Genomic DNA, 27,260 nt, shown 5'->3' on the forward strand with positions numbered 1-27,260 from the left:
TGTACTTGAGCCTCTTTTGGATATATGCCCAGTAGTGGTATGGCTGGATCTTGAGGAAGCGCTATTCCTAGTTGTCTGAGAAAGCGCCAGATTGATTTCCAGATTGCTTGTACAAGTTTACATTCCCACCAGCAGTGGAGAAGGGTTCCCCTTTCTCCACAACCTCTCCAGCATGTGTTGTCACTTGAGTTTTTCATCTTGGCCATTCTGATGAGTGTAAGGTGAAATCTCAGGGTTGTTTTGATTTGCATTTCCCTAATGGCTAATGAAGTTGAGAATTTCTTTAAGTGCTTCTCTGCCATTTGATATTCCTCTATTGAGAATTCTCTGTTTAGCTTTTTTCCCCATTTTTTAAGTGGATTACTTGGTTTGCTGCTTTTCAGCTTCTTTAGTTCTTTATATATACTGGATATGAATCCTTTGTCAGATAAAGGGTTGGTGAAGATTCTTTCCCAATCTGTAGGCGGTTGCTTTGTTTTGATGACGGTGTCCTTTGCTTTGCAGAAGCTTTTCAGTTTCATGAGGTCCCATTTACTGATTGTTGCTCTTAGAGCCTGTGTTGTTGGTGTTCTGTTCAGGAAGTTTTCTCCTGTACCATTGAGTTCTAGGGTATTCCCCACTTTTTTTTTAGCCGATTTAATGTGTCTGGTTTTATATTGAGGTCTTTGATCCACTTGGACTTCAATTTTTTGACAAAATCCAACATCCATTCATGTTTAAAATATTGGAGAGATCAGGGATACAAGGCACATATCTAAACATAGTAAAGGCGATATACAGCAAACCTATAGCCAACATCAAACTGAACAGAGAGAAACTTAAAGCAATCCTACTAAAATCAGGGACAAGACAAGGCTGCCCACTCTCTCCCTATCTCTTCAACATAGTTCTGGAAGTCCTTGCTAGAGCAATAAGACAGTTGAAGGATATCAAGGGGATACAAATTGGAAAGGAAGAAGTCAAATTATCACTATTTGCAGATGATATGATAGTATACATGAGTGACCCCAACACCTCTACCAGGGAACTCCTACAGCTGATAAACACCATCAGCAAAGTGGCAGGATACAAAATTAACTCAAAAAAATCAGTAGCCTTCCTCTATACAAAGACAAAAGGGCTGAGAAAGAAATTAGGGAAACAACATCCTTCACAATAGCCACAAATGACATAAGGTACCTTGGAATAACCCTAACCAAGGAAGTCAAAGACTTGTATGAAAAAAATTTCAAGTCTCTGAAGAAAGAATTAGAAGAAGATATGAGAAGATGGAAAGATCTCCCATGCTCATGGCTTGGCAGGATTAACATAGTAAAAATGGCCATCTTACCAAAAGCAATATACAGATTCAATGCAATTCCCATCAAATTACCAACACAATTCTTTACAGACCTGGAAAGAAAAATTCTCAACTTCATATGGAATAACAAGAAACCCAGAATTGCTAAAACAATCCTCTACAATAAAAGATCTTCTGGAGGTATGTCCATCCCTGATCTTAAGTTGTACTATAGATCAACAGTTTTAAAAACTGCATGGTATTGGCATAGAAACAGAATGGTGGATCAATGGAACCGAACAGAGGACCCAGAAATAAACCCACAGACTTATGGACACCTGATCTTTGACAAAGATGCCAAAACCATACATTAGAAAAAAGATAACATCTTCAACAAATGGTGCTGGTCCAACTGGAAGTGTACATTTAGAAAAATGAAAATAGATCCATAGTTAAAATTACCTCTTTAAAAATGTTTTCTACCAGGGCTGGAGAGATGGTCCATAGGTTAAGAGCACAGGCTGTTCTTTGAGAGTCCTGAGTTCAATTCCCAGCAATCATATGGTGGCTTACAACCATCTATAATGAAATCTGATGTCCTCTTTTGGCATGCATGTATACATGTATAAATAATAAATAAATAAATCTTTAAAAAATGTTTTCTAGCCAGGTGTTGGTGGTGCTCACCTTTAATCCCAGCAGTTAGGATGTACGTGAGGATAGATCTTTGAGTTCAAGGCCAGCTTGTTTTGTCTACAGCGTGAGTCCCAAGACAGCCAAGGCTACACAGGTAAACCCTGTCTTGAAAAACTAAACCAAATCAAAACAAACAAAACAAGACATTACATTAAAGACTCTATTCTGATCAAAATTTCAGTGCTGTATCTTGCTACTTTAAATTCACCCCTAGACCACAAAATTTAAGAAGGTTGACTTTCTCACGTCGTCTGAGAGAACATTCATTTGGAGTTTGAAAATGTTGGCACATACTCATCTTCAATGCTATTGACAATCAATTACCCATAGTAACTTAACTTTTCTCTTACATTTTTATGTTCCCTAACTACTTTTGTAATTAGATTAAAATATTTTAATCATACATATATTTCTAAATGGCAAAATAATACTAGTCTTTGTCTGAATGAAGTTACAAGTGAAAATATCATGCCGTTTCATTTGATCAGGACTTTCCATTGTGTAAACCCCTACCATACGTAAAACTAGGATTTAAAAGATTCCATTGTTTTCATTGTGTGCTTCAGTGTGTGTGTGTGTGTGTGTGTGTGTGTGTGTGTATGCACAATTCAATATAATATGAATCACACACACTAGTTTTGAAATTACACTTTAACTCCATTTATTCTGGGTACAAACACCCAAAGATTGGGTTAACACTTCTCATACAAATTACAGAAAATATGTCAGTCTCTGATAAGAACAACATTCATGATGTTTTATGCCCTCAGAATTGATGTTTCTTCATTTTCTTTTTTTTTTTTTTTTTACCTTCACTCCAAACTGTTTTCTTGATTACTTAGTTTCTTGGTGGATTACTTAAATTAAAGTGGAACATCTGATTATAACATTTGTTATAATCAGATACACAGGATATAAGATAAAAATTGAGATCCAGATCATGATGGTTAAGAGTTTTGCTATGATCCAGGAGTTTCTTTCTTAATGGCCTTTACAGCTATGCCTCTTTTCTAAAGACTGTTATCATTCCTATTAGCCTCTACTACATCAGATTCTAACAATGAGCTTCCTGGCTATAGGAGACATTATAATATTATATAAATAATACCTATCTCCCCTCAAGCACAAACTATGATAATTAGAAAATTGAGAGAGCCTTCGTGTGGTGGTGCACTCCTTTAATCTTAGTACTCAGGGAGGCATAGGCACGCAGATCTCTTTGTTTTCAAGGTCAGCCTGATCTACAAAATGAGTCCAGGACAGATAAGGCTACAAAGAAACCCTGTTTTGAAAAACAAAACCAAAAATATTTGAGAGAACTGTGAACAAAAGCCCCTGAAAAGAAATTGTGTCTATAGAGACTGACTTACTGATTAGAGTATTAGTGCTGTGAAGAGACTGGACCTCCATTTCAGTGATGTGAAGACCCTGGAATGTTGCAGGTCTTCCCTCTACTTACCTTTTTGGGGGTTAGTTGTAGCCTTCCAAAGAAGCCATTCCTTGCCCACCTCTGTGTTTGAACTAACATCTTATAACTGATAGTGAAAACACTACTAGAGTCTATTAACTTAGCAGACTACTACCTTCTACCAACCCATAAGCTATGAATTTAATAAGATAACACTTAGGACTATTTTATTAAGACAAGCTTTTTGCATCTCACTATAACTGACTCTTTGATATACCCACCACTGTATTTTAAATTTGCTTTGATTAATAGCTTTTTTTTTTCTCTGTAATATTATAAAGCTTCATGAAACTGCTTTCACATTGTAACATGAAATTTGGGGGAAATCAAATCTGTGTTCCAAACCCATGGTCAGGATACTCAAAATGACTCCCATATAAACTATCTATGATTCCCTTTAAGGTGAGAGCTGCTTCTTTTGTATTGACATTAGTTGCTATGGTCTTGTTCATTTTGTTAGAACATCAGCCTACACCTTTAGGTCAAGTCCTATAGCTCAAATTGGGCCATTCCCCATTCTCTCTCTCTCTCTCTTTCTCTCTCTCTCTCTCTCAGAGAGTTAAGCAGGAGTCTATGATGTAATTGGAAAGCTCTCCATCTGCTGTGTTTCCTACATGCTCCTTGCTACATATGCTATGCTAAATCATGTGATATAAAATTTTGCACTGTCCCTAAAAGACTGTAAGAAGTATGGCCTTTTCAGTTTTCTATGGATCGGTCTGAGACTCCTCTGGGTGACTGCTTGGGGATTTGGTCCCAAGGTAGACAGGTCTTCTGGTTTTTCTCCACCATCACTTTCATGGCAGCATCTTCATTCTTGTTCTTTCTTTCTGTCATTCCCTTCTTTCCCACTTCTCTCCTTCTCACTCTTACTGAAGCTCTTTTCTAGGCTTTAAAGGGAAGCCTGTCTTCCCATTAGTGTCTAGTAATGGCCTTGGGACCCATTTAAAGATATTTTTTGGTATATGAATTGTTGTTCTCATTATTCAAGTCTTTTAAAAGCAGCTTGTTGAGACTTCATCAGTGTAGCTTCTCTGTCATGTATAGAAGGCAGACTCTCACAGCAGATTTCCTAGTCTTCTGGTTCTTACTTTTTTTTTTAATCTCATCTTCTGTGATGTTTCCTGAGCCTTAGGAAACTTGTTCTCTGCCTTTTCATTAATTATGGTTTCTGTTCAGGTTTCTATTGCTATGAAGAGACACAATGACCATGGCAACTCTTATAAAGGAAAACATTTAATTTTTATCTGACTTAGAGTTTCAGAGATTCAGTCCATTTTCATCCTGGCAGGAAGCACGGCAGTGTGCTTGCAAACTTGTTGCTGGAGGAGCCCAGATTGCTACATCTTTATCTGCAGACAGTAGACACGGACTGTGTACCTTATCTTGAGCATAGTAGACCTCAAAGACTGCTCGAGACCACTTCCTCCAACAAAGCTACACCTATTCCAAGGCAACACCTCCTAATAGTGTGACACCCTGAGTCTGTAGGGTCCAACTGCATTCAAATCACCACATATGGCTTTCTGTAATGATCTCCATCTGCTGGGAAAAAAAATAAAAGAAGGAAGGAAAGAGAAGAAAGAAAGAAAGAAAGAAAGAAAGAAAGAAAGAAAGAAAGAAAGAAAGAAAAGACAAAAAGAAATTACTTTGGAGAGATGGCTCAGAAGTTAAGAACACTGGCTATTCTTCCAAAGGTCCTGAGTTCAATTCCTAAGAACCACATGGTGGCTCATAACCATCTATGGTAAGATCTGGTTCTTGCTTCTGGTGCACAGGCAGAATGCTGTATAAATAATAAAAATAAATAAATACTTTACAAAAAGAAAGAAACTACTTTGAATAGATATGAGAAATAGCTACACTTATGTTTGGTCATAATGTCAAGTATCAAAAATGTAGTTAGAAATTTAAGAAAGCTGTCCCCTGTGCCAATGAGGTCAAGACTCTTCCCCACTTTTTCTTCTAATATGTTTAGTATGTCTGGTTTTATGTTGAGGTCTTTGGTCCACTTAGCTCTTTTCAGGGTGATAAATTTGGATCTATTTGCATTTTTCTACATGTAGACATCCATTTAGACCAGCACCAATTTTTGAGTATGCTATCTTTTTCCCACTGTGTTGTTTTGGCCTTTTTGTCAAAAATCAAGTATCCGTAGGTGTGTGGGTTTATTTCTGGTTCTTCTATTTGATTCCATTGATCCACTATTATATTTCTATGCCAGTCCCATATAGTTTTTATTATTGTTGCTGTATAGTACAGTTTGAGATCAGGGATGGAGAAAAATCTAGCAGATCTGGATATTAGCCATTAGTACAGTAAACATACAAAAATCTACAGTCCTAAAGAAGCGAAACAACAAGGAAGACCCTTAGGAAGATGCTCAATCTTCACTCAGAAGGACAAATGCAATAGACATTAGAAGCAGGAGAAGACAAGGAACAGGACAGGAGCCTACCATAGATGGCCTCTGAAAGACTCTACTGATTGAGGTATCAAAGCAGAGACTGAGAATTGTAGTCAAACTTTGGGCAGAGTGCAGGGAATCTTATGAAAGAAGGGGGAGATAGAAACACTGGTGGGGACAAGCAGCTGCGAAAAGAGACCAACAGAGACATCAAAACTGAGCCCTAGTGTCCCTGAAGAGAATGATACCTCAACTAAGAACAATACATGAAGAAGACATAAAACCCTGGCCCAGATGTAGCCCATAGATTCAGTCTCCAAGTAGGGTCCCTAGTAAAGGGAGCAGGGGCTTTCTCTGGCATGAACTCAGTGTGATCACCTCCCACTGGGGGTGCAGACTTGCCAGGTTACAGAGGAAGACAGTACAGCCAGCTCTGATAGGCAAGGGTCAAATAGAAGGGGAGGAGGACCTCCTTTACTAGTGGACTACAGGAGGGCCATAGGGGAAGAAGAGGGAGTGAGGGTGGGATTAGGAGGAAATGAGGTAAGGTGCCCCAGCCAGTATACAAATTTAATAAATTGTAATAAATGATAATAAAAATATATGTAAAGATAAAAAAGAAATTTAAGAAAACTACATTAGTAAGTTCTCCTCTAAGATCCAGAACCTCACTAGTCTTGGATGGTTTACTTTGTAGTAACAGCCATGATTTCTGTTTTGTAGAGCAGGTTCTAAGTGCAAATCCCACTACCTCACCTGAAGAAATATCTTGCCATGTTGATCATTGTTGTTTATAGGCATTACAGCTAAGTATAGGAATATTTAATGCTTTCCTTTGTTTGCAACTTATGTAATAACTTCAGATATTCTGAGAACTAGTCCTCAGGGAGGAGAGTTTTGGATCAGATCCAGCTTCATTACTCTACGTCTTCTGTCCAAAATGTGTAATATCTTCAGCAATAGGATACTTAGCGTCAAATTCTGGGTGGCAACCAATGTCAACAGCAATAGCTTATATTGTTTTGAGAATCCCTTGGACTTCCTGACCAACAATAAAAAAGGAGGTTTCTCATGCCTGATTCTAAGTTCCCTGACAATTATTTCTGTTGTTCAAAAATTGATAGGCGATAGTCAGTCCATTTTCTAATCTTCTCTGTTTTTTATACTGGTGTTGAGCCTGAACATATGCCCAGTCTCTCAGAGCTGTTTCAAATTTAGTAGCTTTCCTTCTTTTCATGCCAGAAACTTTTACTGATTGCAGTTGTAGACAGGGAAGTCCTCACATTTTTGTGAGAATTCCTAGATTGTACTCCCCTTTAATGGATAATATTATAGATGAAGATATGTCTCATGGGTGCATTTGGATTGGGGAAAATAGCATAGCATTGTAATCTTTTTTTAACTTTTTTATTTTTTATTAATTACACTTTATTCATTTTGTATCCCCCTATAAGCCCCTCCCTCCTCCCCTCCCGATCTCACCCTCCCTCCCCTTTCTGCATGCATGCCCCTCCCCAAGTCCACTGATAGGGGAGGTTCTTCTCTCCTTTCTGATCTTAGTCTATCAGTTCTCATCAAAAGTGGCTGCATTATCCTCTTCTATGGCCTGGTAAGGCTGCTCCCCCCTCAGGGGGAGGTGATCAAAAAGCAGGCCAATCAGATTATGTCAGAGGCAGTCCCACTTCTGAAAGCCAGAAGAAGAAAACAGGAAACAAACTAGGAACCTACCACAGAGGGCCTCTGAAAGCCTCTGCCCTGCAGACTATCAAAGCAGATGCTGAGCCTGATGGCCAACTCTCAGGCAGAGTGAATGGAATTTAATGTAAGAAGTGGGAAATAGTAAGAGCTGGAGAGGACAGGAACTCCACAAGGAGAGCAACAGAACAAGAAAATTTGAACACAGGGAACTTCCCAGAGACTCACACTCCAACCAAGGACTATTCACGGAGATAACCTCCTTTCACAGATGTAGCCCATGGCAGTTCAGTGTCCAAGTGGGTTACCTAACATTGTAATCTTTACAGGTAGAAGACTTGTGCACTTTTAAGAAGGACTAAATAAAGTCATCATCCTGCTAGGTGGGTGGATACATCTATGGATGTCATGCATTTCCCTGGAGTTTGAAAATTCTCTTATTCTACAGCAGCAACTGGTAGATAGTCACCTCTATAGGTTGATGTCTCATGGGATGGTTGCACAGATATATGACATATGAAGTCCTTCTACCAGAAAGCAGAATTTATTAGTGCCATCACTTTCAACAGCTTAATAGGTTTACATACAACAGCTGAGTCCTGAACTCAACAAACTTGAGCCTTCTATATTCTTAAACTCCCCCTTACATTTACATTTTAAATATGCTCTTCTCTCCCTTATGTAATATCTTACTATCTCATTTGGTAGTTTATGTTACAAGGTCATGGCAGAGTCGAGAATGCACACATAGATACTGATTATGCCAAAAAAAATTGCCTTCCCTTTGTTCTAGAAGGGCCCTTGTTATAGGCACACCTTCTGACATCATCCATAGAGCTATCAAACTCCGTGATTATTTTTAGTTGATAAAATGTGTTCCCAGCCACTAAAGATGTGCTGTCATTTCAATGTACATGTTTCTGCCTGATCTGGACTAATATTCCTGCTTACACTTTTTTGGCTTGGTCAGTATGTGGCTCTTTGGCTCTCCACAACTGCTTCTGAGGGCTTTCTCTAAACTTAGGGCTGTGGTACATAAAACTTGGGCTTTGGAATTGTGATTGTTCTCCATTCTTAGAACTTTGGGAAAACTCTTTTATACAGGAGGTACCCTATCAAGATTGGGCCCACTCACAGCCTTTCCATTCATATGAGCAGTGGTTTTCAACCTATGGATCACGACCCCTTTGGAGGTTCAAGCAAACCTTTCACTGGGGTCACACATCAGATTTTTGCTTATCAGATATTTACATTATGATTCATAACAGTAGCAAAATTACAGTTATGAAGTAGCAATGGAAATAATTTTATGGTTGGAGTTACCACGACATGAAGAACGACATTAGAAAGTTTGAGAAACACTGATAAAGAGTGATAAAATGGGAATTCCCCCATTTGTTGACCTCTCTTTGGCAGAAACATTGTTTCATCAAAATCTGTGGGCTTATCCTCAGGGTAGAAATACCAATGTCTTTTCATGAAGACTCCATGGCTTATCTTTTAAATGAGCCTTCTGCTTCCCATTTTAAAGGAATATCCAAACTGATACCTAAAACACAAAAACAGTAGTGTATACTATGTGTTGTTTCAGCACATATGTACACTATAAATCAGGATAAATATATCACATCACACCTATTAATTTTTTGTGATGAAAGCATTCAAAAAATCCTATTCCATTTTTAATTATTTTCCTTAGTGACCTTACTAAGCAATAATACCCCAAATCTTCTTACTCCCAAGTGTAACAGAACCAAATTGATCAACTTCATTCTATTTCTTCCTCACTTCTTGTATTAACTTTTCTTGAGGAGAGGTAAACAAATGCCTGTTCACCCAAGGTTAGCACCAGTGACAGACCAAAGAACAGTTTCACCAAAGTCCAACTTGATGAGACCTATGAGTTTGTTGGGCTTGCTTACAGGATGTAAGGTTTACTTATAGGAACCTGGTTGACTCCAAAAGTGTAATAATGGAAGCTACCAACCCCAGCATGAAAACTGCATCTTGGTGTCCCTGTTTTAACTAACCCTTTGGTCTCTGCAAAGTCTAATATCTTCTAAGATTACTTGCAGCTGAGGGAACACAGTACACAGAAACTATAGCTGGACTCTTTCTCTACTATGAGTGTCAGTAGCTCCATTGCCATTATAGATGTGGCTCTATCATTTATTGTTCTTCTCTGGTTGCCTTGGCCACCGGAGGCAAATTCCAACATGCCATCTTGTTATGTGAGGGAAAGCATTATTCGTTACTCTTACTCTCCACAACCTCTGCTGATGTAGCTAAGAAACAACCTAAGTGTTTATTAATGAATACATGTATAAAATATTCTCAGTGGAGTAATAATTGGCTTTAAAATGCACAAAATATGAAAGCCTGTTAGTTCTGGCAACATAGGTGAAACCATAGGTCATGTGATGTGAAATAAATCAGAAACAAAAAAGAACTAGATCACAATCTTATTCTTTTTTTACTGTAAGATTTATGAGTATTTAATGTGTGGCTGCACATTTACATCACCATGTTTTGCTTTATTTTTTAAATAAACAAAAAATGCATTTTTCCAAAAGTGAAATAAGATGTCCACTTTTTTTAAAAAAAAGCTTGCAAAAAAGTTCCATAGTTAAAAATGTTTTCATATGGTACAATGTGATCTCCAAAGTCCAAAATATTGGAGTGACATCCATGTATGCATCTCGTTTGCTTTTCAATGCAGCAGCAACTTTATTGAAGTGAAATCACAATTTTATTTCTTCATTCAACAAATGGACACAAATGTTTTTCTACACAGTAATTAAAAACACAAGAAGAAGCTGAATGTGTCAAAGTGATTTCTTCAGTCAGATGTCTTAGCATCTTGAAGAAAATTAGAGAAAGGATTTCCTTGGTTGGCTTACATAGCTTGATACACCAAAACCAAAAATGTCCTACAAGAACAAACAGCAACATTTTTGCAACACAATAAATTACCTTTATTTCAGTATGCATCCACATTTTTAACATTTAGTGGTCTTGAACAGAGTGGGGAAAGTGGCAATTAGCCAGGAGGCCAAGCCCACCAATCTGCAAACACAGAAATTCCCCAGGTCCCTGCTAAGGGTCTGAGGAGCAACACTGAAACTGAGTTCATAGGGCCAGGGCCTCTGTCAGGCTCCATATTCAGACCCGATGGCTGACCAGGATGATGAGAGCCCTGTTCAAACTTCTTCATTGTGTAAAAGCAAAGCAATTATGGGAAAAGGAACCACCTCAGAATGGTGTGCACCCAGGACTCTCTGCAAGGCCTTTCTCTAGGCAGAACCACCAATGATCCTGAGCACCAGCCAGTCTGAGTCACCCCATGACTGCTCTGTTCACCTTAAAACCTGAGCTCATGGGTTGATAGTAGCTGAATGGCTGAGGACCCTGCACTCCCTTTCCAGGGTGGTGGCAAGTGAGCATATGGTCCTGAGCTAATTGAAGGAAATCAGGTGCTTCCAACCACATCTGATGGCTTTTGGCTACAGAAAGTGTTGGATGGTGATGGATAACAAGGAAGTTGAAGAGGGGGAAAGCAGCACCCCTTGGCAAAGGTTGGGAGTTGGGAATCCCTGTATTCTTCAACCACAGTCAATTTCAGAGGGTGGGGAAGGTTACAATCTAACCTTTGACCAAGGATGGGAGTAGAGGAGAGGGGATGATGGCTTGGATGGGGTGTCACCTATGACTTAAGAAAACAGGGTGCAGCCAAAGTGCCCCCAAGCCCAGCAGTAGTCCCATGGCCACCACTTGAAGCCTTCCCATCTACTTTAAGGGCCACCATGCAGCTGTGGCGAGAGGGCAGAGGCAGACCCAGGCCATGTGCCAGCAGTAGGTGACTGTGACTTGTCTGTTCACAGTTGCTTTAGCTGTGCTCATTACTCCCAGAGGAAACCTATTTCAACTCACCTTCTTGATCCCAGAAGTTCAATGCAGCAGACAGCGGTTAAACTCAACAGAAGATGTTACACAGTACAACTTAAGTCTTTCAAACGGACATGAAATTAGTATCACAACAGTGTCTCAGGATGAAATCTGAGTGGAGTTTCCTCCCAGTACTTTGAGGTCTATAGATGTATCTAGAAAATTTACTACTGTGGAAAATGAAGACTTAGGTTGGATGGGGAGGGAGGTCAGGGCTTTGGTGACTAATTGCTGTAACACTGTTATTCTGACGGCTGTGGTAGCTTCATGTTCTCTTTTGACGTCATCATGAGTCAAAGTTCCTGCAGGAGAACTTTCATGCTGAGGGAAATCTGCCACTTGGCCAGCACTGCCATAGCTCATGGATCCACCACTCCATTTGAACTATTTACACCACTCATTGACTTTTGTTACAAATCATACAGACAGGGGTGCTTCTGGGTATTTAGGTCCACATTCCATTTTAAGGCTGTATATTTTGTTTTCATAAATTGCTTTTGGAGGCCTAATTATAATTGTTGTCCATCTTGTGAGTGTCATGTCTTCATCCTCCTCTAGACCCCAGCTAGCTGTGCTATCGCCTACTCTTTTCTGGCCATCTTCCAGCTCTTCCAATAGTCGGAAATTTGAAGGGACTTTTACTTCCGAGCCTATCGTGACTGCTATCTTGCCTAGCAGTCCCTGGAAGCAAACAGCAACATTTTAATCTACATGGGAACATAGAGTCCCTTCTTTGTCTCTTCCAACTTGGCTTCTGCCAAGGGCACACACTTAGAATGTATTTAGATGAGAATGATTCTTCCATCCTGAAGTCACTGGGCTCTTGCGGCCAGCCTGCAGCCCCTTTGATTGGTCTGCAGCAACTAGCACTAATTCTTATTGGTGTAGATGCTTATTGGGGATTTCCTTAAGAACATCTCTTTATACTCTTCTTTCCTCTGTTTTTTCTCCTACTTCAGCACTCATCAACGGTGTCTTTGGTGTTCTTTTCATTTTTGTCTGAAATTTTATTCTGAGTGGCAGAATAGATGATGAATGTTTGAAATTTCCAGTCAACCTACTGACAACTAAGGATTTGTTGCTTGAAACCTTTATAGTTTCAGCTATGGGAGTAATCACCTCAACATCTAAATGAAAATGTTGTGAAGTTTTCACCCTTATTCTTGGAGTTCTTCTTGACATTCTTGTAGACTCCCTAGTTAATGCCTACAGGTTTGCCTTTTGAAGATCCACTTGTCCATTCAATCTCAGTTACTCCGGCTTCTGGGTAGCTCTGGCCATGCTCAATTCTTCCATGCTTGAGTGTTACTGGAATGTTTGCTCTGTGCTTTACTGGCTCTCTTTTCTCAAGCTTATGCTCTATTTTAGTGTCTTCGTCATTATCACTGTGTCTGTCAGTCCTTACTTCCATTCTGTCTTGTATTACCTGAAGGAGAAACTATTGGAAGAGGAGTAGAAGATCTTGATTCTGTTCCCTGATCCCTCACTTTCAACAGCTGTTCCCTCATACAGCTTCTGGTTGTTCCCACAATGGATTACGATTCATCACGTATTTCACAAGCTAATCCAGAAGGTCTTCATTAGAGAACTCCGTCACATCTAGATCATTCTTATCTTCTAGTATGAGTTTAACAGTTTTCTCTGTGGCTTTTTATGTTCTTCAACTGGGCCTTTCCAGGCAATTATTGGAGTCTTTCCTCTTGTCTCATGGTTTTTGTTTTGTTTTGTTTTTCTCGATGCAAACTCATCGTGGCATCTTTCTTCCTCTTCTCTTTCAACCCTTCTGCTCACATTCTTATTCTTATGTTGTACATAAAAAAACCCTGATCTCAGAAATTAAGAGTTGTAGTTATTTTAATTTTTTTTGTCCAAATTCCCTTATTTGTTTCATATTGGAGAATGAATGTTTTTAATGCTTGAATTGTCTGTTCAGATTGTGGGTTTTATTGCTTTTTGGTATGGTGTGTGTGTGTGTGTGTGTATTTATGTGTATGTGTGTTCCTGTACTTGTGTCTGTAAGGGAGACATAGTATATTTAGTTTAAGTAATAACTGTGATAATTAGTCTTTTAGTGTTAATATTATGTGTATTTAGCTAAGAGTTGATTAGATTCAACATTTTTTGTTGAAAAGTAGTTGGAAAGGTTTCCATTCCCCCCCAGTATAATTGATTTTCCCTCTTCTTAACTTATGATAATGTTTAAAAGTAATGTGTGTCTTATTGTTAGTCCTTTCAGTATAATTCAATACTTCAAAGTGTTTATTATATTTAAATGTATTCATAGTGTAAGTACATGTGAGTTCTTTCCTGTGTGTGTGTTTGCTTGCTCTCTGCTGTGCATGTGTGCTTGTGTGCATGCTTGTGTGTGTGTGTCTGTGCATGCATATGCATGTATGTATGTATGTATGTATGTATGTATGTATGTACATACTTTCACATGCCATGGAATGAGAGTGAAGGTCTGAAGACAACTTACAGCTTGTGGAAGTTGGTTATCATCTTTACCATGTGAGTCCCAGGGGTAACAGTCAGGTCATCAGACTAGGTGCCTTAAAACTGTAGGAATTTTATCATCAAGAATTCAATTTATCTTGGTGAACATTCTAAGAATTCTTAAAAACTGGTGTGCGTTCTTATGTTCTGGGTAAAATATCCTATAAATTTCAATTACATGTCTTTGGTCTATAGTGTTCCATTGCTCTATAACATTGTTGATTTGTTTCCAGTTAGTAAGTCTAGTTGTTGAAAATGATACTGAAGTTTCCCCACTATGTTTATGAATTAATAATTAGTCCTTCTAGTTCTATCAATTTATTTTCTTCATGTTTTTGAAGTTCTATCCTTTGTGCATATATGCATAGGATTATTTTTTTTTTAGTTCTAAAATAACTTTAATGTTAAAATTTAGGCCTGGAATTGTTGATGGTTCTTGCAAATTCTTGTGAGTGAGTGAGTGAGTGAGTGAAAAGCAGTTCAAAGCTCCTGTATAGTAATTTGGCCAAATATATATATATATATATATATATATATATATATATATATATATATATATATTTTTTTTTTCAATGCAGTTTATTCAGGAACCTTGAACAATCCTCGGACCCTGGGGAAAGCCAGCCCACAGCTTAAATAGCCTCTGGGTAGCCAACCCAGGCGTGCCACGGGGGCAATGCAGATAGGTCCACATACATGGAAGCAAGCCAGATCCTCAGCCTTAGCCAAATGTGGAATTGTTCGTGACAGAGAGCACTCACCATCGGGAAGGTGGAAGGCGGAAACCAGCTCCATTTTTAAGGCACAGCATTTCGCAGCTCTCTACAGTTCCCCCTTTTTGTTTTAGACGCATCAGGCAAGAGTAGAGGTCTGATCTCTGATATTAGAAATAAATTGGGACTTTGTACCGATGTTCATTTAGGTGTCATCCACTCAAAGAGCATCAGACCCGTCCGATACCTTTTTCTCAGAGGCGGGACCTGGGGTATCAACCCGCATGCAATCAGACATGCTCTTCTCTGGGGCCAAAGCGGCTGACCCTGAGTGCAGTGCTTAGCCTCGCATCCTGAGCATAACATTTTAGCTTTTTATGATATCCAACCATGCTTGGGGCGAATGTCCTGCTTCAATGGCTGTAAAGGCCTGAATGATCATGGCTGCATCACACTGTTGTGAGACTCTAATCTTGCATATATACCACAGGCAAACCAAGGAGACCAACACCAGAAGGCCTGCTAACGCTCCCATGCCCGCCCATTCCTTCAGATGATTCAGGGCTGCAGCAATCCATGATGATAATCCTGTGGCTAGTCCTGCGTCCACTCTGGTAGAATTTACTGTGACAATGGCCACTCTCAGCTGCTCCATTGTAGTATCGAATTCTCCAGTCCAATTACCTAAAATATAGCTAGACAATTGTTTAGACAGATTTGCAGCACAGGAAAAATTCTCATGTTATATGCTAGTGACTCAAAGTCCAGCATATTTTCATTGACAGCCAAGTTGAGCGATTTGCCATAAGGTATCAATTTGCTCCTGCACGAGTTCAATCCTCTGATTGAACACCATCAAGCTTCCTTTATTATACCTCATTAATGGGTTTTCCTTCCTTACTTCTAGTAACTTTTACAATGATTTTTTTTTTTTACTATGTAGGAGCCAAGCCACTCCATTTTTTCTTTTGATTGATACATTCATGCTATATGTTTTTATCCTGTTACCTACTCCCTACCTTATTCTTTAAATATCAAATGTGTTTCTCACACACAGCACATAATGTGGTCACTTTAAAATCAATTCTGCTGGCTCTTTCCATTGATCTATTTATAGCATTTTATTAAAAGAAATGATTAATGTGTTATTACTGAAGTTGACATGTTAAAATGTTATTTGGAACTAGACTCATTAGAGAAGTAATAAATGTTGAAGGAGATCTAAGGTTGAGCCTTAATTTGAGAGGATTAGAGTCTTAATGAGAGAATACTGTCTGTCTCCTGTTTCCATCCCGAGGGAGATGTGTGAGAGATCATAGCAACAAAGTGACTGTCTATAAGATAGTGTGGTGGGTTTGAATAAAGATGGCCCCCATAGACCCTTAGGGAATGGCACTATTAGAAGGAAAGCCTTACTGAAGTAGGTGTGGCCTTGTTTGAGGAGTATGGGCAAGCTAAGGTCTAAGACGTTCAAGGTATGCTTAGAGTGGCACAAAGTCTTCTGCTCCTGCCTGTGGATCACAATGTAGAACTCTCTACTCCTTCTTTAGCACCATGTCTGTCTAAACACTTCCATGCTTCCCAAAATGACAATAATGCACCAAACATCTGAAACTGTAAGCCAGCCCCAGTTAAATGTTCTTTACGAGAATTGCAGTGGTCGTGGTGTCCCTTAACAGCAATAGAAACCCTAAGACAAATAGGAAGACAGGGAATTTCATCTTTGAATTAGATCTTCCAGAATGTAAGAATATAATTATCTGTTTCTTAAGACATCCAGTGTATGATAGGTTTATGGAATGTTAAGCCAAGCAATACCATTTGGTATGATTGGTTCTTCCATTTTATTATTTGGTGGTTTTATTGTTCTGGTTTGTACATATTTATGGGACTCAGCATGATAATTTAATCCCTGCATATGTGTAATGATCAAATTGGAATAGTTAACATTTCTATTTTTTTTTATACATTTGAAGTACTTTTTCCATGGTGCTGGTTATGGCACCTAAGGTCTTGTGCTTGCTTGGTAAGGGTTTATCCCTAAGCTATAGTGAGAGCCTCTAAATTTTTAACACATACTAAATATAAATATACAAATGCATTGTATAGTGTGATATTTCAGTATTTCAGTATCTGTATTGTTGATATCTGGCTATGCCCTATTCTAAGTTACTCCATCATGGCTTTTCAGACCTGATCCAGGAAATTTTATTTTACAAGTGACTTTTTACTCCATTTTGAAGGAGAAAGATAACTGCAGACTCTGGGCGGACCCAGAAACTATATCACTGGTCAGACAACCACCCATCCAGAACAGACTGGAAAATAACTTGTGCCTGGGAATAGAAAGGGAGGAACCCATAAAGTTTATTGTGTAGAATTAAGATCAAAAGGGCACATACATATTATTATCAAGGAAGTTGGGACCAAGAACTAATAAGACATGCCAGACCAAGAAATTGTAATTCCCTCATGCAGACTTCATAAAGTGATGGATACCCAATATTGCAATGACATGGATACATACCAACCTATCTCCTGAGACCTACTGTGTATATCAAGGACCATGGATGCCCTAAGTCTTTCTGGACCGTCTTCTTGGCTTTGTCCCCTGCTATTGACACTGACTATTGGACTGCCTGCTTGTTTACCTCTTTGAACCTGGCTCATTTACTGCTCCTGACAAGTTTCCTGTTTCAGGCCAGGTTTGAACTTTTCACTTGAAGCTGAAGTCTGCAGTTTGTGCTCATACTAACTGCTCAGTTGCGCCCTCCTTGCACCTGTCTGGTTCATTATCTTATCAATGCATACTATTCTTCAGTTCACTCTGATGCAGCCTCGTTAATGTCTATTTATTCTTTAACTCATCTGTATGCACACTCACTCACATGCAAGTGCATGCACACACACACACACACACACACTCACTACTGTGTGATGTGTAATATGAGGGCTACTATTAATAGAATCTGCCTCTCACCTTGGTCACACTGCTAAGATAGGCAGATTACATCCAGATTATATAATAAATTGTTGTCATCGAAACTGTTCAACTTTGTGAATTTATTGTTGTTGTTAAACCCTGACTGTGTGTGGAAAGACACAAACATGCTAGTCTATGCTTCTGACATAGCAAGCTCATAATATTTTTGCTTTCTGAAGCTTTACAATGAGGGGGTTCAATGTTGCGTTCTTAGTTCACTCAATCCACATTGCACATGTCTATGTTTTGGGCTATGGTTGTATTTTTTAATTTGTTATTTATTCAGACACTTTAGCTTCCTACTCTTTGAAAACTTCATAAAATACAAGACAGGATGAGAAGAGGGCAGGGAATGAAACTAGTGCTGCTTTCCACCATCATATTCTTTATCCTTGCTGCTGACTTTGATGTTGTTTTCTGCTAGGCCTTGCTGACATTCATATGCATGTGTCAGCACCAGTTCATGTTTTCTGACTCTTCGGAACTGCCACTGTTATCAGTAGAAATTACACTTGTAACAGTTGAGTTTCAAACCAGTGAGGTGCCTATTTAACATCTCAAAGAAGACCTGGCCACTAGGTTCTTCCAGCATTCCTCACTGCCTACCCTTTACAGGGTATGGCTGGCAACAAACAGCCCAGGGGCTGCCCTTCCCCCAGAGTCTCTTCCCTATGTAATCCAGACATTTTGGTTACCCTCCTATTTTTGAACCTTTGGCCTCCTGCTGCTACACCTAGTTCCTTTTTCTCCCTCCTTCACTTTTACTCCCTTCCACCTCACCACCTGATTCAGGGTCATGACTGCCTTGGACTCTCCCAGATGTGCCTGCCTCTGGCTATGCCTCTTCCTTTTATATACAATAAACATTCTCCTCCACCACATCTAGGAGCAGTCGTGTCCTTTCCTTTCCTCTTATTTCTCTTTTTCATTCATTAGTGACCACTACTGAAAGGGGGTAAAGAGGGTGAATGCATATACAATAGCACTATCCCTTCTAATAGTTGTCAGGAGTAGGAAGAAATTCTACTTCAAACTGGGTTTTGCTGACATCACAATTTGGGGGTGGGAGGTATTATAGAAATGGAGTGTCAACCAGCACTGTCTTTAACCACTTATTTTGCCTTATTGTTAGCAAATGTGGGTGGAACTTCAGCTATACAGTGGGCTCCATTGACACTGTGCCAGAGTAGAAAGCAGAATGGAAACTATCAGCAGCTCTCACTGTTTCACTATACTTTTTCAGTGCAGGATCCATATTGCAGAAGTTGAACCCAAGGTTCAGGGAGTTTCTGAAAGATGTCTATGATCTATTTTCAGTGCTACATATCTACTTTATCTGAATGATGTTCTACCTCAAAGTTTCCTTTTCTTTCCTAAGTCCTGCATTCCTCCTCTAGTTAATACTGGTTTTTAGAGACCATTTGTCTTAGGACCTAAAAAGGAAACCCTGAACCTATTTTCTTACATTTATCTTTTTGGCATAACATCACAGTTTTGCCAGAATCTTTATCCTACTGATCTCACAGGATTCTGGGCTTTGTAGTCTAGATTGTTTTGAATCTTGTTCAAAGAAGAACTAGTGTGCTGTCTAGAATATATGGTCCAAACTCTTCTTGCAGCCCAGTTATTTCGTAACAATAATGCTTATGATCCAGATGCTAAGAATGCCATAATTAACAGCAATGCACAGCCACTTTTCTCTCGAAATTAGCATCCTTTCATTCTATGCAGGAAATAAATTAACAAAAGCATGAAATGTATAATGTATGTGTTCACAATTAGCACCAAAAATGAAAGATAAAGGGAAGGTTAATTGATAAAGAATTGAATACGGTAGTGAAAGCCTGTGGCTTTAAGGATCTTGGGAGATTTAGTAGGACTGGGTAAGGGTTTTGGTATGGCAGAGAGCTATTAGGAAGTAATAAAGTGGAATCTATTTACACAAGCAGACTAAGAAGTCTATCAATCTGACAGTGCACCATTTGTATTCCTAGCTGCCTCTGCAGCTGCAGCAACTTTATCAGCAGTGTTACTTCTCTTTCTACACGAACTAAAAAAAAATAGCATTTTGAATGACATTTTCCTTAAAACTTTAAGACAAATCAATAATGTGAAAATAGTGATTCACTACTGAGACAGCCCTCAAAATCAGAAGACAGTCATCTAACGATGCTCTTCAATGTTGGTAGGTAACATATGAGCAAAAAATGGACATGAGCTATACATCAGTTGGTTGTGACTCTGCCTTTTTTCCCAATTTTATTTTTTTCTTTATTAATTACACTTTATTCACTTTGTATCCCCCCGTGGTTCTCTCCCTCCTCCCATCCCTTCCCAATCCCTCCCTTCCTCCACCCTCTGCATGCATGCCCCTCCCCAAGTCCACTGATAGGGGAGGACTTCTTTTCCTTCCTTCGGATCCTAGTCAATTAGGTCTCATCAGGAGTGGCTGCTTTGTCTTCTTCTGTGGCCTGGTAATGCTGCTTCTGCCTTATTTTTTTTTAACATGGTGCACGCTCTTGTTCACTGAGGCTCGGCTGTGAATGAGATGAAAGTATGTGTTATGAAAGTGTACTCATAAATTTTTTTTGGTAGTTTACCTACTAACTTGCAATTCATTACAAAGGGACTCAAAGTATAGAGGCAATTTAAAACCCAATATAGAATAACGTAATGCATATATATTTCTAAGTCTGTTCTATATTTTAGAGACTCGTCAGTGTGTATCTAGAGACCTAAGAAGTCAGGAAAAAATGTACTAAGAAATGAATAAAAACATCGGGAAGCCATATTTTTTAAAACAGGAAAGAAAACAGGCAAATGGTGGAGCATAATTACTGTTACTCTGTAACAAAATAGCTTTGACTGGGGAAAAATACCCTATATGGGTCTTAAGTTTGTTATTTATAAATTAGGATAACACTCTTTACTTTGAAGTCTTCCCTGAGAACTGAAAGAAAGAACACATATGAAGTACTTCATGAACAATTGGGTATAGCTTCTTTCTACCTGTGTGTCTTACCTCTTTTTTTCTCAGAACCTTTCATCTGCAAGAAATAAGATATCATGTCCATGTTAAAGACAAGTTTACTTTCTTATCACCTGGCTCTTTGGAGAGTTGTGTCTTCATGTGGACCAATGCGTGTCTTGTGTTCACAGATTCTTCTGCCTTTTGAATCCATTAAAGCCCCACTTTGATATTTTTAAAAGCCAAATAAGTAATAAAAAGTCTTCATTATATGAATCATGCTAAGTCCCTAAGCTTTCTTCTCTCTCGTAAGCATTCTTTTCCTACTCCTGTGTGTATATACAAAATAGCATCTTAGGGAACATTTTGTCTTAGAACCTTGAAAGGAATCCTGCACCTCTCTTCTGATATATATTCTTTTGTTATATAACAAATACTCCTGTATTTGTTAATGCCTGATTGAGAAGTTTCTCTGGGGAAGGTGTGCCTGAATAGAGGGAGTTGAGAATTTGGCAGGTTCTCTTCAGTGGTATTTTGATACGGAGCTGTCCCTTTCAATAGGAGGAGCTATTTGGTTATTTCCCTCGAGAGATGCTGAATGTGTCTGCTGTCAAATAATCAAGCCAAAATTAGCTGATTTTTTTATTTTGTTTGTTTCATCAGACTGACTGAGGTAGGAGAAATGCAAAGTACTTACTTGTTCAGGAACTAGTTTTATCTGGTTTATTGGATGATCCTAGATCCAGAACATTTTTATCCCTGAATGAGGTCCAATGACTTGGAATACCAATCCTAGACCTGGTATGTGATACCTTGAACTATTCTGAGAAATGGGGATGTTTTCTATGAAAGGATTCTGGGGCTGGGAATAGCTATATTAACATTAGAAACATTAACATTTTAATTTGTGTTTAATTAATATTATTTAACTTCCAAAAAATTTGATTTTAAGGATACCGTGATTTACTTTTTAAAGTGTTAAGTATAGGTCACCTGTAGATGAAGCAAAAGCCACAGGGATGATGCAGTTCACTAAAGTGGTAGAAATGCTGCTTAACATTTTAGTGTATACTGAGAAGAACTGGCATAGTTACTGAGGGACTAGACAAAGAAAAATGAGTTCAATTTTTAGTCACCAGATACTCCACAGTTGCATAATAGAATTTTCATAACACTTGACACACTAATATCACAAGACACAGAGAAAAATAAATTTATAGCAACTTGATTGAAGAATGACTTTTCCTGTCAGTGTCAATGGAAATATTAATTTAAATTTGACAGATAAGCCTACCGCATTTCATTCAGTATAAGGGCAACTCTATTTGAAAAAACCAAGGAAATGAAGCTCTTCCATTGGATGATCTCACAATCTAGTGAGGAGGAAATCACTAACCAAAATGCACAAAGAACTATTTGTGCTGAATTTGAACTTTATACAAACTGAAGTGGCAAAAGAGAAAGGAGACAGCAAAACACATTGAGAATGAGTAGTTAAATCAAAAAAGGAAAGGAAATACAGCCAATTATGAATGGAGAACTGAGCCAGGAATAGTGGTGCATGCCTTTAATCCCAGTACTTGGGAGGCAGAGGCAGGTGGATCTCCTCTATGAGTTTGAGGCTAGCCTGGTCTACAAAGACAGTCCAAGACAGCCAAGGCTACACATAGAAAACCTGTCACAAAAAAAGAATCAACCAAACAAAATGCACCCAAAATAGAGAACTGTGTAAATAGTTTGCACCTGTAAGTAAAGATACACATGTGCATGTGTGGAGGGATCCATGGAGGTTGGAGTAAAACTACTTCAAGTGTCACCCTCAGAAATGCTCCAACATCCTTTGACAGAAGACCTTTAATATATAGGCTTGGAGCTCATCAATTAGACTAGACTGGCTGGTCAGTGTACCCCAGGAATTTTCCTATCTTCACGTCCCTAGTGCTGGGAATACAAGTGTGGGTCACTAGATCAGGAATGGGTTCTAGGGATTTAGCTCAGATCCTCATGCTCTTTTTTTTCCAGCATTTTTTCTTTTTTTATAGTTATTGCAGTTTATTTACTTTGTATCCCAGCTGTAGCCCCTCCCTCATCTTTCCCTTCAAATCCTGCCTCCCTCTCTCTTTTCTTTCCCTGCCCCTGCCCCAGTCCACTGATAGGGGAAGTACTTCTCCCCTTCCATCTGACCCTAGCCTATCAGAACTACCTCATCTCATCAGAACTGGCTGCATTGTCCTCCTCTGTGGCCTAGTAAGGCTGCTCCCCACTCAGGGGGAGGTGATCAAAAAACCAGCCACTGAGTTCATGTCAGAGAAAGTCCCAGTTCTCCTGACCAGGGAACCCACTTGGACACTGAGCTGCCATGGGATACATCTGTGCAGGAGTTCTAGCTTATCTCCATGAGTGGTCCTTGGTTGGAGTATCAGTCTCAGAAAAATCCCACCAGCCCAGATTTTTTGGTTCGGTTGCTCTCCTTGTGGAGCTTCTATCCCCACCCCCCAAATTTTTCTGTCTGCACATCTTTTGTAAGATTTTTGTACTCTGCCCAAAGTTTAGGTATGAGTCTCAGAATCTGCTTTGATACCCTGCAGGGTAAAGTATTTCAGAGTCACTCTGTGGTAGGTTCCTGCCTGTTCCCTTTTTCTCCCTCTTCTGATGTCCATCCCCTTTGCCTTTCTGAATGAGGACTGAGCGTCTTACCCAGGGTCCTTCTTGATTAGCTTCTTTAGGCGTATAGATTTGAGTATGTTTATCTTATTTTATATGTCTAATATCTACTTATAAGTGAGAATAGACCATGTGTGTCTTTCTGCTTCTGGGATACCTGACTCAGGAAGATCTTTTCTAGTTCCCACCATTTGCCTGCAAATTTCATGATTTCTTTGTTTTTAATTGCCGAGTAGAATTCCATTGTGTAAATGTACCACAATTTCTGTATCCATTCCTCAACTGAGGGACATCTGGGTTGTTTTCAGCTTCTAACAATTACAAATAAAGCTGTTATGTTCATGGTTGAACAAATGTCCTTGTTGTGTACTTGAGCATCTTTTGGATATATGCCTAGGAGTGATGTAGCTTGATCTTGAGGTAGCACTATTCCTAATTGTCTGAGAAAGGGTCAGATTGATTTCTAGAGTGGTTGTACAAGTTTACATTCCCACCAGCAATGGAGGATGGTTCTCCTTTCTCCACATCTTCTCCAGCATGTGCTGTCACTTCAGTTTTTGATCTTAGCCATTACAATAGTGTAAGGTGAAATCTCAGGGTTGTTTTGATTTACAATTCCCTGATGATTAAAGATGTTGAGCATTTAAGTGTTTCTCTGCCATTCTATATTCCTCTACAGAGAATTCTCTGTGTAGCTCTGTACCCCATTATTTTAGAACTTACAGTAACTTTATTAAAGAATAAAAGGGTGTTGGCTCTCAGACCAATGGGCAGATCAAGAATAAATAAGGCTAAGAGGAGGGGTGAGTGCAGCAGAGCAGAAGCCTGGTGGAGGCCACAATCATGATGGAGAGTCCTGTGGGAGCATGGAACCAACTGGAACGAAACACAGGGCATCCTGCCATTCAAGTGTCGTGGCCACAGGGCTGGTGCAGACCCAGGTGGGCCCCGAAGGTCGAATTCGGCTAGTGTAGAAGCAAGACATGCTTTGAGGTGCTGCCTCAGAGCCAGGGATCGAGGGGCCAGACTACTGGGGCCTGAATGGCTTGTTGGGGACCTCAAAGCCTGCAGTGAGCAAGAGGGGGACTGGCACAGAGTGGACTTTGTGACGAGAAGGTCAAGCTGGTGGTTTCTGGAGGCCCCTGACTGCAGCAGGCTTGTGGGCTAGACCCTGGGTTCCTAGCTTTCACAGCACAGGCTGCCAATGCTCCCAGCTCTACCCTAGGGCAGTTCTCAGGGGCCCAGACTGTCCCTGGCAACTAGGCAGAAGGGGTCCAGGCAGTGCTGGAAGGCAAGGCTCTGGCGGCTGTGGCCCAGCTCTCCCGCATGGTCCTGGGGTCTTCGGTTCTGTGGAGGAGCAGTCCTGAGCTACCTGAGCCTCTTCCCCAGGGCAGGCCTGCGGCTCTGTATGCTCTTCTGCAAGGAGGAGCTCTGTCACACCAGAGGGTTTTGACAACCCAAGAAGAGACGTTCCAGAGTTGTGTCCTGGAGCACTCAGAGTTCTAAAATTTTCAGCCATCAGGGGCTGAAATTCAGTCAGATCTGGAGCAGAGCAGCCATTCAGAGGGGCACATTTGTCTACTGGTAGCCCCTCTACCTCCTGTCACAAGAGCTGCTTTAGAATGTTGATTCGCTGTATCTTTAGCTCCTTGCTGGTCGGGGATCCTGTTGGGGTGAGGTCCAGAGGTGCTTTCCCAGATCCCTTCTGCAGTGCGATGCAGCTCTTCTGGTCAAACAACCTTATAGCAATCTGCTCCCAGGGCAGGGCAGGCTCTTCAGGAGAAGGCTGAGGGGAGAGGCTACTGAGACGCTGGGTCTGTTGAACTCTGGGTACCGATTGGAGGGGTGTGACCTGGTTTTGGGTTTTTGATCGAAGTGTGAAAACGTTTCAAGGATGAATATGAGGTCCTGGCGTGCGTCAGACTCTGCCTTAATGGTACTCTTTGAGCCAGACCCCGGACGCCTCTTCCTTTTTCATTTGAGTGAGGGACAGCCTCGTGTTCTCCTTCGAGGGGTATGGGAACAGGCTCAACTGGGGTCTCTGGGAGCAGTCCTGAGGCCTGGCTTGCTGGAGTCCTGCTGCCACCCTCCCCCCGCCAACATGTCTCTCTTCTCAACTTCTGTAAACTGGAGCGAGGGGAGGGGTGGAAGGAGGAGCCTGAAGGTGGATTCGAAGACTCGAAACTCTGTGGGCAAAAAGTGCTGTCGCAGGGTTCTGGTCCCTCCAGCCTTGAGAAGCTAGAAGCCCTAGCAGAATCCAGCTGATGGAGGGGGTCCTGGGAGCCATGTAGGCAAAACACAGAGCACTCTGGTCCCTCTGGGTGGTGCCTCCCTTGCTCCCTGGAACTAGTATTCTCTGAGCCAGACTGGACCAGAACCCCAGGGGACAGCTCTTCACCCCCTTATCTGATAGGATAGTGGCCATGGCTTCAAGGTCAGCAACAAACTCTATAGCCCCTGTGGCCTTTGTCTCGGAATGGTTCACAAGCCCCACATTTGATCCCCCAAAGCTAACCTTGAGTTCCTCCAAAGTGTTCCGGGGCTGAGTGATCCCCAGTCTTTGTGATTTTTTTTTTTGTCTGGTGCAAGGTTTTCGGTTTGAAGCCTGCTGTGTCAATGAGCAGATATTGAGTACCTAGTGGTGGCTTCCTTGGATCTTGGTTCTCCTGGTCCAGAAAGGATGCCTTGACCAAGGAAAAATCTGAGCATCTTTGAGAAGAATACTGGAATCTTGCTAGGGGTGGGAGTTATTCCTCGGGGTGGGGATCCTTCCAGGTTTGGAGGGTAGTCAGGACGGCTTTCCAGGAGCCCCTCGGGGTCACCTCTATTTTCTTAGCTTTTTCACCAATTTTCTGGATTTCTGCTGCTGCTGCTTCCTCAGTTTTGTACCCCATTTTTAATTGGATTAATTGATTTGTTGATGTTCATTTTCTTGAGTTCATTATGTATTCTGGATACTAACCCTCTCTCAGATATAAGGCTGGTGAAGATCCTTTCCCAGTCTGTAGCCTGTCGTTTTGTCCTGATGACAGTGTCTTTTGCTTTTCCAAAAGCTGTTCAGTTTCATGAGGTCTAATTTATTGACTGCTGATCTTAGAGCCTGCGCTTTTGGTGTTCTGTTCAGAAAACTGTCTCCTGTGCCAATGAGTTCAAGGCTCTTCCCCACTTTTTCTTCTTACAGGTTTAGTGTGTCTGGTTTTAGTTAAGGTCTTTGATCCACTCAGATGTTAGTTTTGTGCAGGGTGATAAATATGGATCTATTTGCATATTTCTACATGTAGACATCCAGTTAGAAAAGCACCATTTGTTGAATATGCTATCTTTTTTCCATTGTACGGTTTTGGCATCTTTGTAAAATTCAGTTGTCCATAGGTGTGTGAGTTTATTTCTGGGTCTTCTATTTCATTCCATTGATCCACCATTCTGTTTCTATGCCCGTACCATGCAGTTTTTATCACTGTTGCTTCATAGTACAGCTTGAGATCAGGAATAGAGAAACCTCCAGAAGATCTTTTATTGCAGAGGATTGTTTTAGCTCTTCTGGGTTTATTCTTATTCCAGATGAAGGTGAGATTTTTTCTTGAAAATCCTGTAAAAAATTGTCTTGGTAATTTTATGGGAATTGCATTGAATCTGTAAATTGCTTTTGGCATGGCCATTTTCACTACGTTAACCCTACTGATCCATGAGCATGGGACATCTTTCCATCTTCTGATATCTTCTTCAATTTCTTTCTTCAGAGACTTGAAGTTTCTTTTCTTTTCTTTTCTTTTCTTTTCTTTTCTTTTCTTTTCTTTTTCTTTTCTTTTTTTTTTTCAAAAAGGTTTTTCACTTGCTTGGTTAGAATCACACCAAGGTACTTTATGCTCTTTGTGGCTATTATGGAGGGTGTAGTTTCCCTAATTTCTTTCTCAGATGATTTGTCATTTATATACAAAAGGGCTACTGA

The 27,260-nt window shown here is 40.1% G+C and overlaps 3 pseudogenes; all 3 read right to left on the bottom strand.

The window, feature by feature from the left end:
* Window positions 1-10,384: 10,384 nt before the first annotated feature.
* On the bottom strand, window positions 10,385-20,753 carry LOC110540665 (lamina-associated polypeptide 2, isoforms beta/delta/epsilon/gamma-like; annotated as a pseudogene).
* On the bottom strand, window positions 11,715-12,156 carry LOC110540662 (ubiquitin-conjugating enzyme E2 variant 1-like; annotated as a pseudogene).
* A 3,399-nt stretch (window positions 20,754-24,152) lies between the features above and the next one.
* Window positions 24,153-26,308, bottom strand: LOC110540663 (tastin-like; annotated as a pseudogene).
* Between the last annotated feature and the right edge of the window lie 952 nt (window positions 26,309-27,260).

This window comes from Meriones unguiculatus, chromosome X (assembly GCF_030254825.1).
Source record: "Meriones unguiculatus strain TT.TT164.6M chromosome X, Bangor_MerUng_6.1, whole genome shotgun sequence".
Lineage (NCBI taxonomy): Eukaryota > Metazoa > Chordata > Mammalia > Rodentia > Muridae > Meriones > Meriones unguiculatus.